Source organism: Eumetopias jubatus, unplaced genomic scaffold (assembly GCF_037043125.1).
Source record: "Eumetopias jubatus isolate StellerSeaLion01/CBP00866 unplaced genomic scaffold, mEumJub1_p1.0 scaffold_3, whole genome shotgun sequence".
NCBI classification, from domain to species: Eukaryota; Metazoa; Chordata; class Mammalia; order Carnivora; family Otariidae; genus Eumetopias; species Eumetopias jubatus.
This window is the reverse complement of record NW_028274809.1, coordinates 107,822,370-107,833,744: the sequence shown is the minus strand read 5'-3', so window position 1 is coordinate 107,833,744 and position 11,375 is coordinate 107,822,370. Positions and strand designations below refer to the sequence as shown.

General features: G+C 35.8%; 1 pseudogene; it reads right to left on the bottom strand.

Moving 5' to 3' along the window:
• Nucleotides 1–821: 821 nt before the first annotated feature.
• Nucleotides 822–1,591, bottom strand: LOC114207298 (protein-L-histidine N-pros-methyltransferase pseudogene; annotated as a pseudogene).
• Nucleotides 1,592–11,375: the final 9,784 nt, after the last annotated feature.

The window sequence follows — 11,375 nt, the reverse complement described above, 5'->3', positions numbered from 1 at the left end:
AATATTCATTCATGTATTCTCATTCATCTCCAAGCATCACTGACCACATTCCCCCTAGGGCAGGCACTGTCCTATATACTGGGGACACAGTCATAAAAACACATTTTACCTCACACCTAGTAGTCCAATTAGATGTGTTTGGTGAATTTACAGTGACGGACCAGAAGAGTAAAGGATTTTGTAGGGGGCAGTGGCAAGGGAAACAGGGGAAAAAAAAAAAAAAGAACTGAAGTCTGAGTTTACTGAATTAATTTTTTTAAAAATATGAAATATGTTCAGTATAAAACATTTGAGCTTTGGTAAAAGTGAGTATGAGTGTGCATTATGTACAAATATATAGCTTTAAAAGACCTTGAGAACGCTGTATCCTAAAGATCACCATCATCATTTGATAGTGATTGAATTCCACAGTGTACCTTACCCAGCTTCTGTCAGTCCTTAAAATCAGGTCAGCATTCAGTAGCTAGCTGCACAGTACACTGAAACGAACCCTGGAATGGTGGCAGCCAAGAACATGTGGTTCCAGTTGCTAAAACTTTTATTTATTTATTTTTTATTTATTTATTTATTTTTTATTTTTTATTATTTTATTTTATTTTTTATTTTTTTATCTCCAAAAAAGTTTATTAGCATGATTAAAAACATTTTTTGAATAATGACAAAGAATTTCTAAACATGAAAGAGTATCAGTGGCTATACCTTATAACCAAATATTTGCAATTGAATGGACAGCTTTATTGCCAGTCTTCATTTTATTAAAAACAATCATCCATATTTATTGGTTCCATGTGAGGTCGTGACTATTGCTTTGACTGGGGAATGAGTCCCTACTGTAATTAAGTATAAAAAATATCTTCCATACTTGGAGTGTGACCTGTATACTGAGTAAAGAGTTGATAAAAATCCTCAAAGAGTTGGGTTTTGTTTTTTAAAAACGTTCCTTTTACACACTACAAAGAAATAATTAGTATTTTGGCTTTTTAAATTCCTACATGATATTCAGAATGGCAGTCCCCAAAGGTCCTCCCTTCACATAATCACAAACGCAGACCCTTTTCTGGAGTGTACATTCTTGGGGTGGGCGCTGAAGACTCGGGCCTCCACGTGTTTATACTGGTTTGAGAACAAAGACAGCATCATCCAGAACGTAGTAGTCATTATACATGTCGCCTTCACACAGGTATGGTAGTCTGGTGAAAGCTTCAATAACAAAACCAGCTTTTCTGAAAACTTCAGGCAGACTATTCACTTGTTCTTCCCAATTCTGTCCCTTGATTTCTAAAATTTCTGATGGTTTCTCCCACTTGCCACCTACGTTTTCCACATAGGGATGAAAGGGTAAAACCAAGGCGAGGATCATCCTGCCTCTAGTTGGCTCCAAGACACTTCTGATATCTTTTAACAAAGTCAGGGGCTGATCACAGCGGTCCAGCAAATTCAAGCAGCTGATGACATCATACTGGAACCCTGTATTCTGCCATTCGTTTATACCAAGCACTCTGTATTTCTTCTTCTGAAGCTGCCATATCATAGTTTCAGACAGCTCAGTGGCATAAATTTCTTCAAAATGAGGGCTCATGATTTTTGTGACTTCTCCGCTGTCATGTTCACGTACAGGGAGCGGGTGAGCGGGCTCCGCAGCGTCCACATCCTCCGCGCCAGCCGCACGGACGCCAGGCTCAGGCACAGCCAGCCCACGAACAGTCTCATCCGGGACCGCGGCCGCTCGTTCGGATCACCGCCGGCGCCGGGGCGAGGAGGTGGAGGCGCCGCCGCCTCCGGCCGCCGCCGCCACCGCCCGGGCTCGAGCCATCGCGCCCAACTTGCCCATCCAGCCCCTTCAGGGCCAAGGCGGGGGGTGGGGAGCTATTTTTTATTTTTTTAAATGTTTTATTTATTCATAAGAGTCAGAGAGAGAGAGAGAGAGGCAGAGGCAGAGAGAGAAGCAGGCTCCCCGCCTAGCAGGGAGCCCGATGTGGGACTCGATCCCAGGACCCTGGGATCATGACCTGAGCCGAAGGCAGACGCTTAAACATCTGAACCACCCAGGCGCCCCCAGTTGCTAGAACTTTTAGTCATGTGGCCTTAGACAAAATACATTCTGAGGCTCTGTTATATGGCCAGCAATACCTGCTCCACCTACCCCCAAAGCACTGACATCAAGAAAAACAAAAACAAACAAACAAAAACCCTCAGTATTTCTGGGCTTTCTACAGGATTACCAGAGATTAATAATTCAATACCCTCCACATTCCAGTGGACTGGGTTCAGTTCGGGAGCAATCCGTCTCTGTGACTACTATCAGTGCTTTCCCTCTAGTCACAAATATTAGCATGGAACTTTCACAGTGCTGGGGATTGGATGAGAGTGTAGGGAAATTCTAGAATTATCTTAAGGATACAATGGGCACATTTGTCCTGAGCTCCAGGCCAAAAGCCAGGTTGCTTAGGTTGCCCTATTCTGGGTCTCTAAACCTCACCCACTTTGACGTAGTCTGCTTCTTTGACTATCTTCCTTGTTCCCTCTTGAGGCTGTTGTTCCCTGAGATTATACCTTGTTCATCTTAGTGACCCCGGTTCCTCTAGGCAAGAAACTTCTCCTGCACCTGCCCCATACTGCCATTCTGTCTGATTCCTACTCACCTCAAGATTGATCTCCAGTTCTCCACTCTGATGATCTCAGGGCCACTCCCCCTCCAAAGACTCTCTCCTCGGGTCACTTAGAGCACTTGATTTCCTTGTAGTTTTGCAAACAGATTGTGTATCACTATGCATTCCTAGTTATCTGTGGTAAGCATGCCTCATTCCTCAATCTGTGTTAATCCTCTTGAAGGGAAAAAAATATACCTTGAGGGTTTTATCACCCATAACACTTAGTACAGTGTCTTGCTGGTGGACATATACAAAACAGATATTTTTGACTGATGGCATGCCAGTTAGAAACATCAGAAATTATTTTTTTTGGTGTGTGGTTTATATTCATCTTTGATATTTCCATTTATAAATGAGACTTTTTCTTTTTCAACTACAATGCAGAAAGTAAAATAATAATAGTATGAAATTTGTTGAAATGACTCCTCTTTCATTGAAATACACATATATTAATGCCACCCTGGCTGTTTCCTTCTGAAATGAATATGTCTTCTTTTTATTAAAATATCACTTTCTAAAAACTTTATCAGCTCCTGAAAAGATCTTTTTTATCCTTTTTTCAATTAAGAGATTATATGAGAAAGCCTCATCTCTTTCCCCTAATACTATTGTTTAAGGAGGACATGAAGCTACAGGGTTGCAAGAGTTTTCAAAGTATAAAGGAAGCAGCTTCACAAAAGACAAACTTTTAGAACTGAGGCTTTATATGGAAATTTAAGGCTGGAGTGCATATTCTTCATTTCTTTATTTTAAAATAAGGATAAAATATGTTCTTCCTTAAATAAATGAATGAATTACCAGTCATCATTTTATTGCAATCAGCTTTTTGTTAGTTGTACAAGAATAATGAATTGTTTCTCTTATGCGAGTAAAAGAATTAGCCTCTGTAAATGGAATGATTGCCCTTGTCAGAAACAAATCAATTTTCATAAGGACCCTTATAAAGACCTTTCATAATTCAGTTTGGCTGAGCATTGTAGATGAAATTAATTAAATGAGAATGTATGAAAAGTACCTAGTGCAGATATTGATCATCATCATTATTACTACTACTAATAATACAATTTACATTTAAAAAATATACAGGGTGAAAAGAACCAGACCAAAAAAGAAGAGTATTTACTATGATTCCATTTATGTAGCAAAAGCAGATCACTGGCTCCCTAGGGACAGATGCTGGAGTGAGGAATTACAAAGAGACATAAAGAAAACTCTGGGGAGTGATAGATATGTTCACTACCTTGATTGTGGTGATGGTCTCACAGGTGTACACATATGTCTAAACCTTATAAAATCATATACTCTAAATGTTAACACAAATATATTGCATTCATTACAGTCCAACAAAGTTGTTAAGTAGTACTCTTAAATTATTTTCAATGATACTATATACAGTTATAGGGTTGTGACCATCTGCTTCATAGCCCCTAACTCTGCTGCCTGCACAGTGTTCCCTGCCCAGATCCTCAAGGACTCCGGCTCACACTCTGTGTCCAAATGAAGCTGTGGCCCATTGGAGGCATTATCTTCCCTTTTTAAACTTCAGAGCCCTGGGCGCCTGGATGGCTCAGTTGGTTAAGCGACTGCCTTCGGCTCAGGTCATGATCCTGGAGTCCCGGGATTGAGTCCCACATCGGGCTCCCTGCTCGGCGGGGAGTCTGCTTCTCCCTCTGACCCTCTTCCCTCTCATGCTCTCTATCTCTCATTCTCTCTCTCTAATAAATAAATAAAATCTTTAAAAATAAAAATAAAAAAAAATAAACTTCAGAGCCCTGACTCAGGCCCTTTTTCTATTCAAACCTGTTCTGAAGCAAGTATTAACATTATAGCCAACACTCAAAAAAATTCAGAATACAAAATACATTCAAACACACACACAGGCACAATTATTTTGTTTCAAGGTATCAAGATGCTCAGTCAAAGGCACTGAATTACCTAACCGGACTGTCAAGCAATAGGATGGATGGAAAGTTTAGAGTATGGTAGTGTGTGGTATCACATGATACATTACACTCAAGATCAGCTCTGCTTAGATCTTTGTCATGCATTTATTCACTTATTCACTCATTTATTTATTAATTTATGTAATATATGTTATTCAACACCTGTTATTCAATACCTAATAATGCCTGTAGCTCAGTCCTGAGAATTGAGACAGGAAGAAAATAATGCCCCTATCCCTCTGCTCTCATAGAAGAAGAGGGCAACAAATAAATAAATATTTCTAATATAATGTGAGTTATTAAAAAAAGAGTTCTGACAAAAGTCATATCTTCATCCAAATGTGTCCTTTCCTGTTTTTCATTCACATACACATCATTATACATTTTCTTAGACTTGCTTTATGTTTTTAAGATTTATAGGAAAAGAATATGGAAATATCTGGAATAAGAATTTCAAGCACTCGGGGCACCTGGGTGGCTCAGTTGGTTAAGCGACTGCCTTTGGCTCAGGTCATGATCCTAGAGTCCTGGGATCGAGTCCCACATCGGGCTCCCTGCTTGGTGGGGAGTATGCTTCTCCCTCTGACCACCCCCCTCAGGCTCTCTCTCACATTCTCTCTCTCAAATAAATAAATAAAATCTTAAAATATAAATAAAAAGAATTTCAAGCACTCAATTCTTTTACAGAAGTCATAGAGGCTTTCTGGAGCAGATAATATTGAATGTGAGGCTGCAATCTTCAATGTCACTATCATTAACCTGTATTTGTGATGGTATAACATTTTTTCTTCCTCATAACAGTAAAACTTCTAAATAAAGGTCCCCATATCACTATCCATATCACACATAAAGTTGCCCATATCACCAAATTATTTACATTGATTAATATTACTTTACTCACAAATTTCTAGGAACCTTAAGACTACCAGAAAGCTGCTGAGTTTAGGGAAATAAAAACAAAACCAAAACCAGCATATCACTTCCCACTTGGGTGAGGATTTTAAGTCTGGGAAGAACTGAAGTAACATCAATAAATATGAATCAGAAATGGGCATACTCCTTCTTTTAACTTAGGTATGTTTTAGTCTGCCTATTCCTTTTATCATCTAGCCAGAAAATATTAAAACTTTTTTTTTGTAACTTGGCTATCCAGGTATAAAAAACCTGCAAAATTATAAGCATGCCTACAAAAATATGATGATATGACAAGCTTATTTCTCAAGACTCCAATTTGGTGAAATCTACTGTGAAGAAAAAAAAACTTCAAAAACAATGTCAAAAATATACTATATTTATAGCATCAAATGCAAATTTCCCCAAAAGAAGAAAGATTGAAAATCAATAATCTAAGTTTCCACCTTAGGAAACTAGAAAAATAAAGAAAGCTTAACTCTAAAATGAAGGAAGAAAAACAAAATACAAAGAATTAGAACATAAATCAATGAAAATGAAAACAGGAAATTGCTAGAGAAAATCAATAATCCAAAAGCTAGTTTTTTTTTTTTTAATATATATTTATTTATTCAAGAGAGACAAAAAGAGCATGCACACAAGTCAGGGTAGGGGCAAAGGGAGAGAATCTTCAATCAGACTCCCTGCTGAGCAAAGAGCACAATAAGGGGCTCAATCCCAGGACCCACAAGATCAGGACCTGAACCAAAACCAAGAGTCAATCGCCCAATCAACTGAGCCACCCAGGCACTCCTCATAAGCTAGTTCTATGAAAACATCAATAAAATCAATAAGCTACTGGGCAGGCTAAATTATTTATTTATTTATTTATTTATTTATTTATTTATTTATATTTTTAAATTTTCATTTATTTTTTTAACATCTTCATTTTTAAGTAATCTCTACATCCAACATGGGGCTCCAACTCACAACCCTGAGATCAAGAGTTGCATTCTCTACTGACTGAACCAGCCAGGTGCCCCAGGCTAAATTTCTTAAAAAGTGAGAAAACACAAATTATTAATATGAGAAATGAAAGAACAAATCACTACCAATTCCATGAAAATCAAAAAGGATATTAAAGGAATACTATGAACAACTCTGTGCCCACAAACCTGATGAAATTCCTTGAAAGACACAAACTGCCAAAATGCACAAAAGAAGAAATAGATGATCTGAATAGGCCTATATCTATTAAAGAAATTGAATCAATAATTAATAACCTTCACAAACAGAAAGCACCAGGTTCAGATGGTACAATGGTAATTCTACCATATATTTAAGAAGGAATTATATCAACTCTCTACAATCTCTTTCAGAAGATAGAAGCAGAGAGAATATTTCCTAACTTGTTTTATGAGGACAGGATTACCCTAACCACAAAACCAGAGAGATATTATAAGAAAACTATAGACCAATATATCTCATAAACACAAATGAAAAAATTCTTAACAAAATATTAGCAAATTTATTCCAAAAAATGTATACTAAGAATTATGCACCTGGCCAAGTGGCCAAGTGGGATTTATTCCAGTTACATAAGGCTGATTCAACATTTGAAAATCAGTTAAGGTAATTCTTCACATCAGTAGTCTGAATGAAGAAAATCACATGAGTATATCAATAGATGCAGAAAAGTATTTTAAAAATTCCACTACCTATTCATGATAAAAGCTCTCAGTAAACTATGAATAGAGGGGAACTTTTTCTCAGCTTGAAAAAAGTTATTTCAAAAAAGCTACAGCTAACATACTTAATTTTGAGAAACATGAAGCTTCCCCATTATGATCAGGTACAAGGCAAGGATGTTCTCTCTCATCACTCCTTTTTAAATATTTTTTCTGGAAGTTCTTGATAATGAAATAAGGCAGGGAAAGAAAAACAAGACATGTACAGATTGGGAAATAAGTAAAACTGCCTTTGTTGGTTGATGACATGATCATCTACATGAAAATTTGAAAGAATTAACCAAAAAATTCCTGGAACTAACAGCAATTATTTATAGCAAGGTTACAGGATATAAGACAAATATACAAAAGTATAATGCTTTCCTATATAATGACAATGACCACATGGAATTTGAATTTAAAAACACAATATCATTTATGTTAGCACCCCCAAAATGAAATAGCTATAACTATATTAGGAAACCTATATTAGGAAAACTGCAAAACTCTAATAAATGCAATCAAATAACTAAATAAGTGGAGAGATATCCATGTTCATGGAAAGGAAGACTCAATGTTTTCAAAATGCCAGTTTTTCCCAATTTGATCTATAGAGTCAATGTAATTCCAAACAAAATCCCAGCAAGGGATTTTATGGATATGAACAAACTGATTCTGAAGTTTATGTGAAGAGTGATGAGAGAGAATATCCTTGCCTTGTACCTGATCGTAGTGGGGAAGCTTCATGTTTCTCAAAATTAAGAAGTCACGGAATAGCCAACACAATTTTGAAGGAGAACAAGATTGGAAGACTAATGTTACCAAGATTTCCTATGAAGCTACAAGAATTGAGAATTTGGTATTGGCAAAATATTAGACAAATAAATAAATGGAATGGAACAGAGAGCAAAGAAATAGACCCATGTAAAAACAGACAACTGACCTTTGACAAGGGAGCAAAGGCAGTACAATGGAACAAAGGCAGTTTCTACAACAAATGGTGCTGAAAAACCTGCAGCAATAGGAACTCTCCAAACTTTCTTGTGGAAATGCAAACTGGTACAGTAATTTGGAAGACATTTTGGCGTTTCTTACAAAACCAAACCCCCTTACCGTACAATCCAGCAATTGTATTCCTTGATATACTCAAAGGAGTTGAAAATTTATGTTCACACAAAACTCTGAATATAAATGTTTATAGCTGTTTTAGTCATAATTGCCAAAACTTAGAAGCAACCAAGATGTCTTCTATAGGTGAATAGATAATCCATCCAGATACAACCAGATATTGAAATATTATTCAGCACTAAAAAGAAATGAGCTATCAAGCCATGAAAAGGAATGGAAGAATATTATTAAACTCATGCTTTTAATTAAAAGAAGCCAATCTGAGAAGGCTACATACTTGGTATGAATCCAAGTATACAACATTCTGAAAAAGCAATACAGTGCAGACAGTAAAAAGATCAATAGTTGTCACGGAGAAGGGGGGGATATAAATAGAGCACAGAGGATTTGAAAATACCCTGTATGACATTATAATGTCAAATATGGGTTATTATATATTTGTACTAACCAAAAAAATGCACAACACTAAGTGTGAACCTTAATGTAAACTATGGACTTCGGGTGATTATGATGTGCCAGTGTTGGTTGATCAATTGTAACAAATGTACCAACCTGGTGGGAGATGTTAACACTGGGGGAGGCTGTGTATGTGGGGATGGATGCACGCATATAAGGGATATATCTGTACCTTCCTCTCAATTTTATTGCTCTAAAGAAAAGATTCTTTAAAAATCTAACTACATGCTATATACTTCAGAATATTTGGATTTTCAAATTGTGGCATATTTTATGTGGATATTTAGGCCTTTATTCATGCTATTTAGAGAGAAGAAAGTTTGTCTCCCATTGGCATTGCTGAAAGTTTTTTTAAGGGCACAATGTGAAACTCTTTTCCTTCCCCATGCTTCTGACTCATATATTCTTCTAATGAAGGATGTTGTGAAGTATTTGTTGGTTTTATTTTTTCCTCCTCCTGTGGCTGCTGTGGGCAAAAGCACTCTGACATTGATCTCATTTCGGAGATGCCCTGTCCTAAGGCTTCTAATCAGCATGGAGCTGCCAGTTTAAATTCCCCCAAGAAAGTCAGGAGCTTGTTGTAAGAAATGGCAGCAGGAAATGGAAAGCTCAGAAAAAGAGACATACTGTATTTCAGACTCATCAAGGAATCATTTTCCACCCAAATCTCTCATCAGGTGGCCTGGTAATTTCTCATGGGGTCTTGTAGTGTCCTTCACTAAGTGACCCCTTATTTAGGTTTCAGTTTCAATTTGCTTTTCGGGATAAAACAACAAAGTCATGGTGCAATCTAGAAACAGTGTAACTACAGTACTAAGGGAGAAAAAAACATGGCCCTTTATGTATTTTCTTTCTATTTTGCCTTCTTATCTCACTGTTTATTACCTATAACCAAAGATAGTTAATGAATACTTAAAATACTTAATTATTTGAGAACCAAATATAAAGACCTATGCATGACTCTAGCTGAAATTCAAGGTCCCTGCTTTCCTTCTTTTGATGAGCTTAAGATCCACTGAGGAAGGTAAGTATACACACACACACACACACACACACACACACATATAATGTATAGTGAAGTCAAAGTTGTGAAAGGTGCCAAGCTCTCTATTCAATATAAAAATTCTTGTTAATTCAGTGGATTGAACTCATAGAAAATTTCCTTTCTTCCACTTCAAATAATACAAAACCTAGAAAATATCTGAAATAGAGGGTCAAGCTTCACATCAAGAATGCTTTCAGTAGTATGCCTTTGAGTAACAGATACTCTGAAATAAGTCTTATCATAGGTACACAAATTGATATAACCGTTATGAAGGAGAATATGGAAGGACTGAGTAAAATGAAAAATAAATTTAACCTTTATCTCAATTCTAAGAATCTATTCTGAAGATACTTCACCAAAAATATAAACATACATAAGCACAGGGTTGTTCACCACTACACTCTCTGTAATAACAAAATATTGAAAACAATGGTCATATGTAAGAGGTTGGTAGAATATGCTCTGGCTCATCCACCTGTTATGGAATGATTTCCAGGATATATTGATAAGTAGAAAAGGCAAATTAAAAATTATGCTATTTTGTGTAATGTGTATATATATATATATATACTCACACCCACCCTTCACAAGTAACCAAACCTCATTAATGTATGTTTATTTTCATAGTGTTTCTTTCAGTGAAAATAAGTTTATATATATATAATATATTTTATAATATATAAATAATATCTGATATACAAATAATGCATAATATATAATATAATATTGATATAATATATGAAATATAAAATAATATACAATACATTACATATTATACAATATAAATAATATGATAATATATATTATTTTATAATATATAAAATATATTAGTTACATAATATATATATAAAAACTTATTTTCACTAAAAGAAACACTATGAAAATAAACCATACATTAATGAAGTTTGGTTACTTACGAAATTGGGGATGTGTGGAGTAGAAATATTGGGGATAGAGGGTGGTCACTTCCTTGATTATACATTTTTGTACCATTTTACTTTAGGGAACCAGGTTAATGTCTTATATATTCTAAAGTATAAAATAAAATCAATAAAAATTGTTTAAAAATGAATGTAAACAAAAAATTATATAACCATGTTTCAAACAAATATTGTAACTCTCCTGAAAAAATAGAGGTATAACTCAAGTAGCTTTTGAATGCAGTGTTTTGACTATATATCCTCAGACTAAAGACAAAAATAACTGTGAACAAACAGTGAACTCTAGTTAGTAACTCCTTTCAGTGTTGTGAGTTGGCTGTTCGGCAAGTACATTCTGTGCATTACAGGCTTGAGAAAATACTTAAATATGAGGGGAATGTGGACTAGAAACTTACAATATGGTAGGGGGGTGAGTAAAATGAATAATGTGAAGTTGAATTGGTATTGAAGGTAATGGCATGAAGTCGAGATTTTAGATAGAGATAAGGATATAGAGATATAAAAATATTGATAACTGTCCATCAATCTACATTCCCTAGGTCCACTGAATTTAGAAGAGTGGCACACCACAAGTAAAAAAATACTAAAATCCC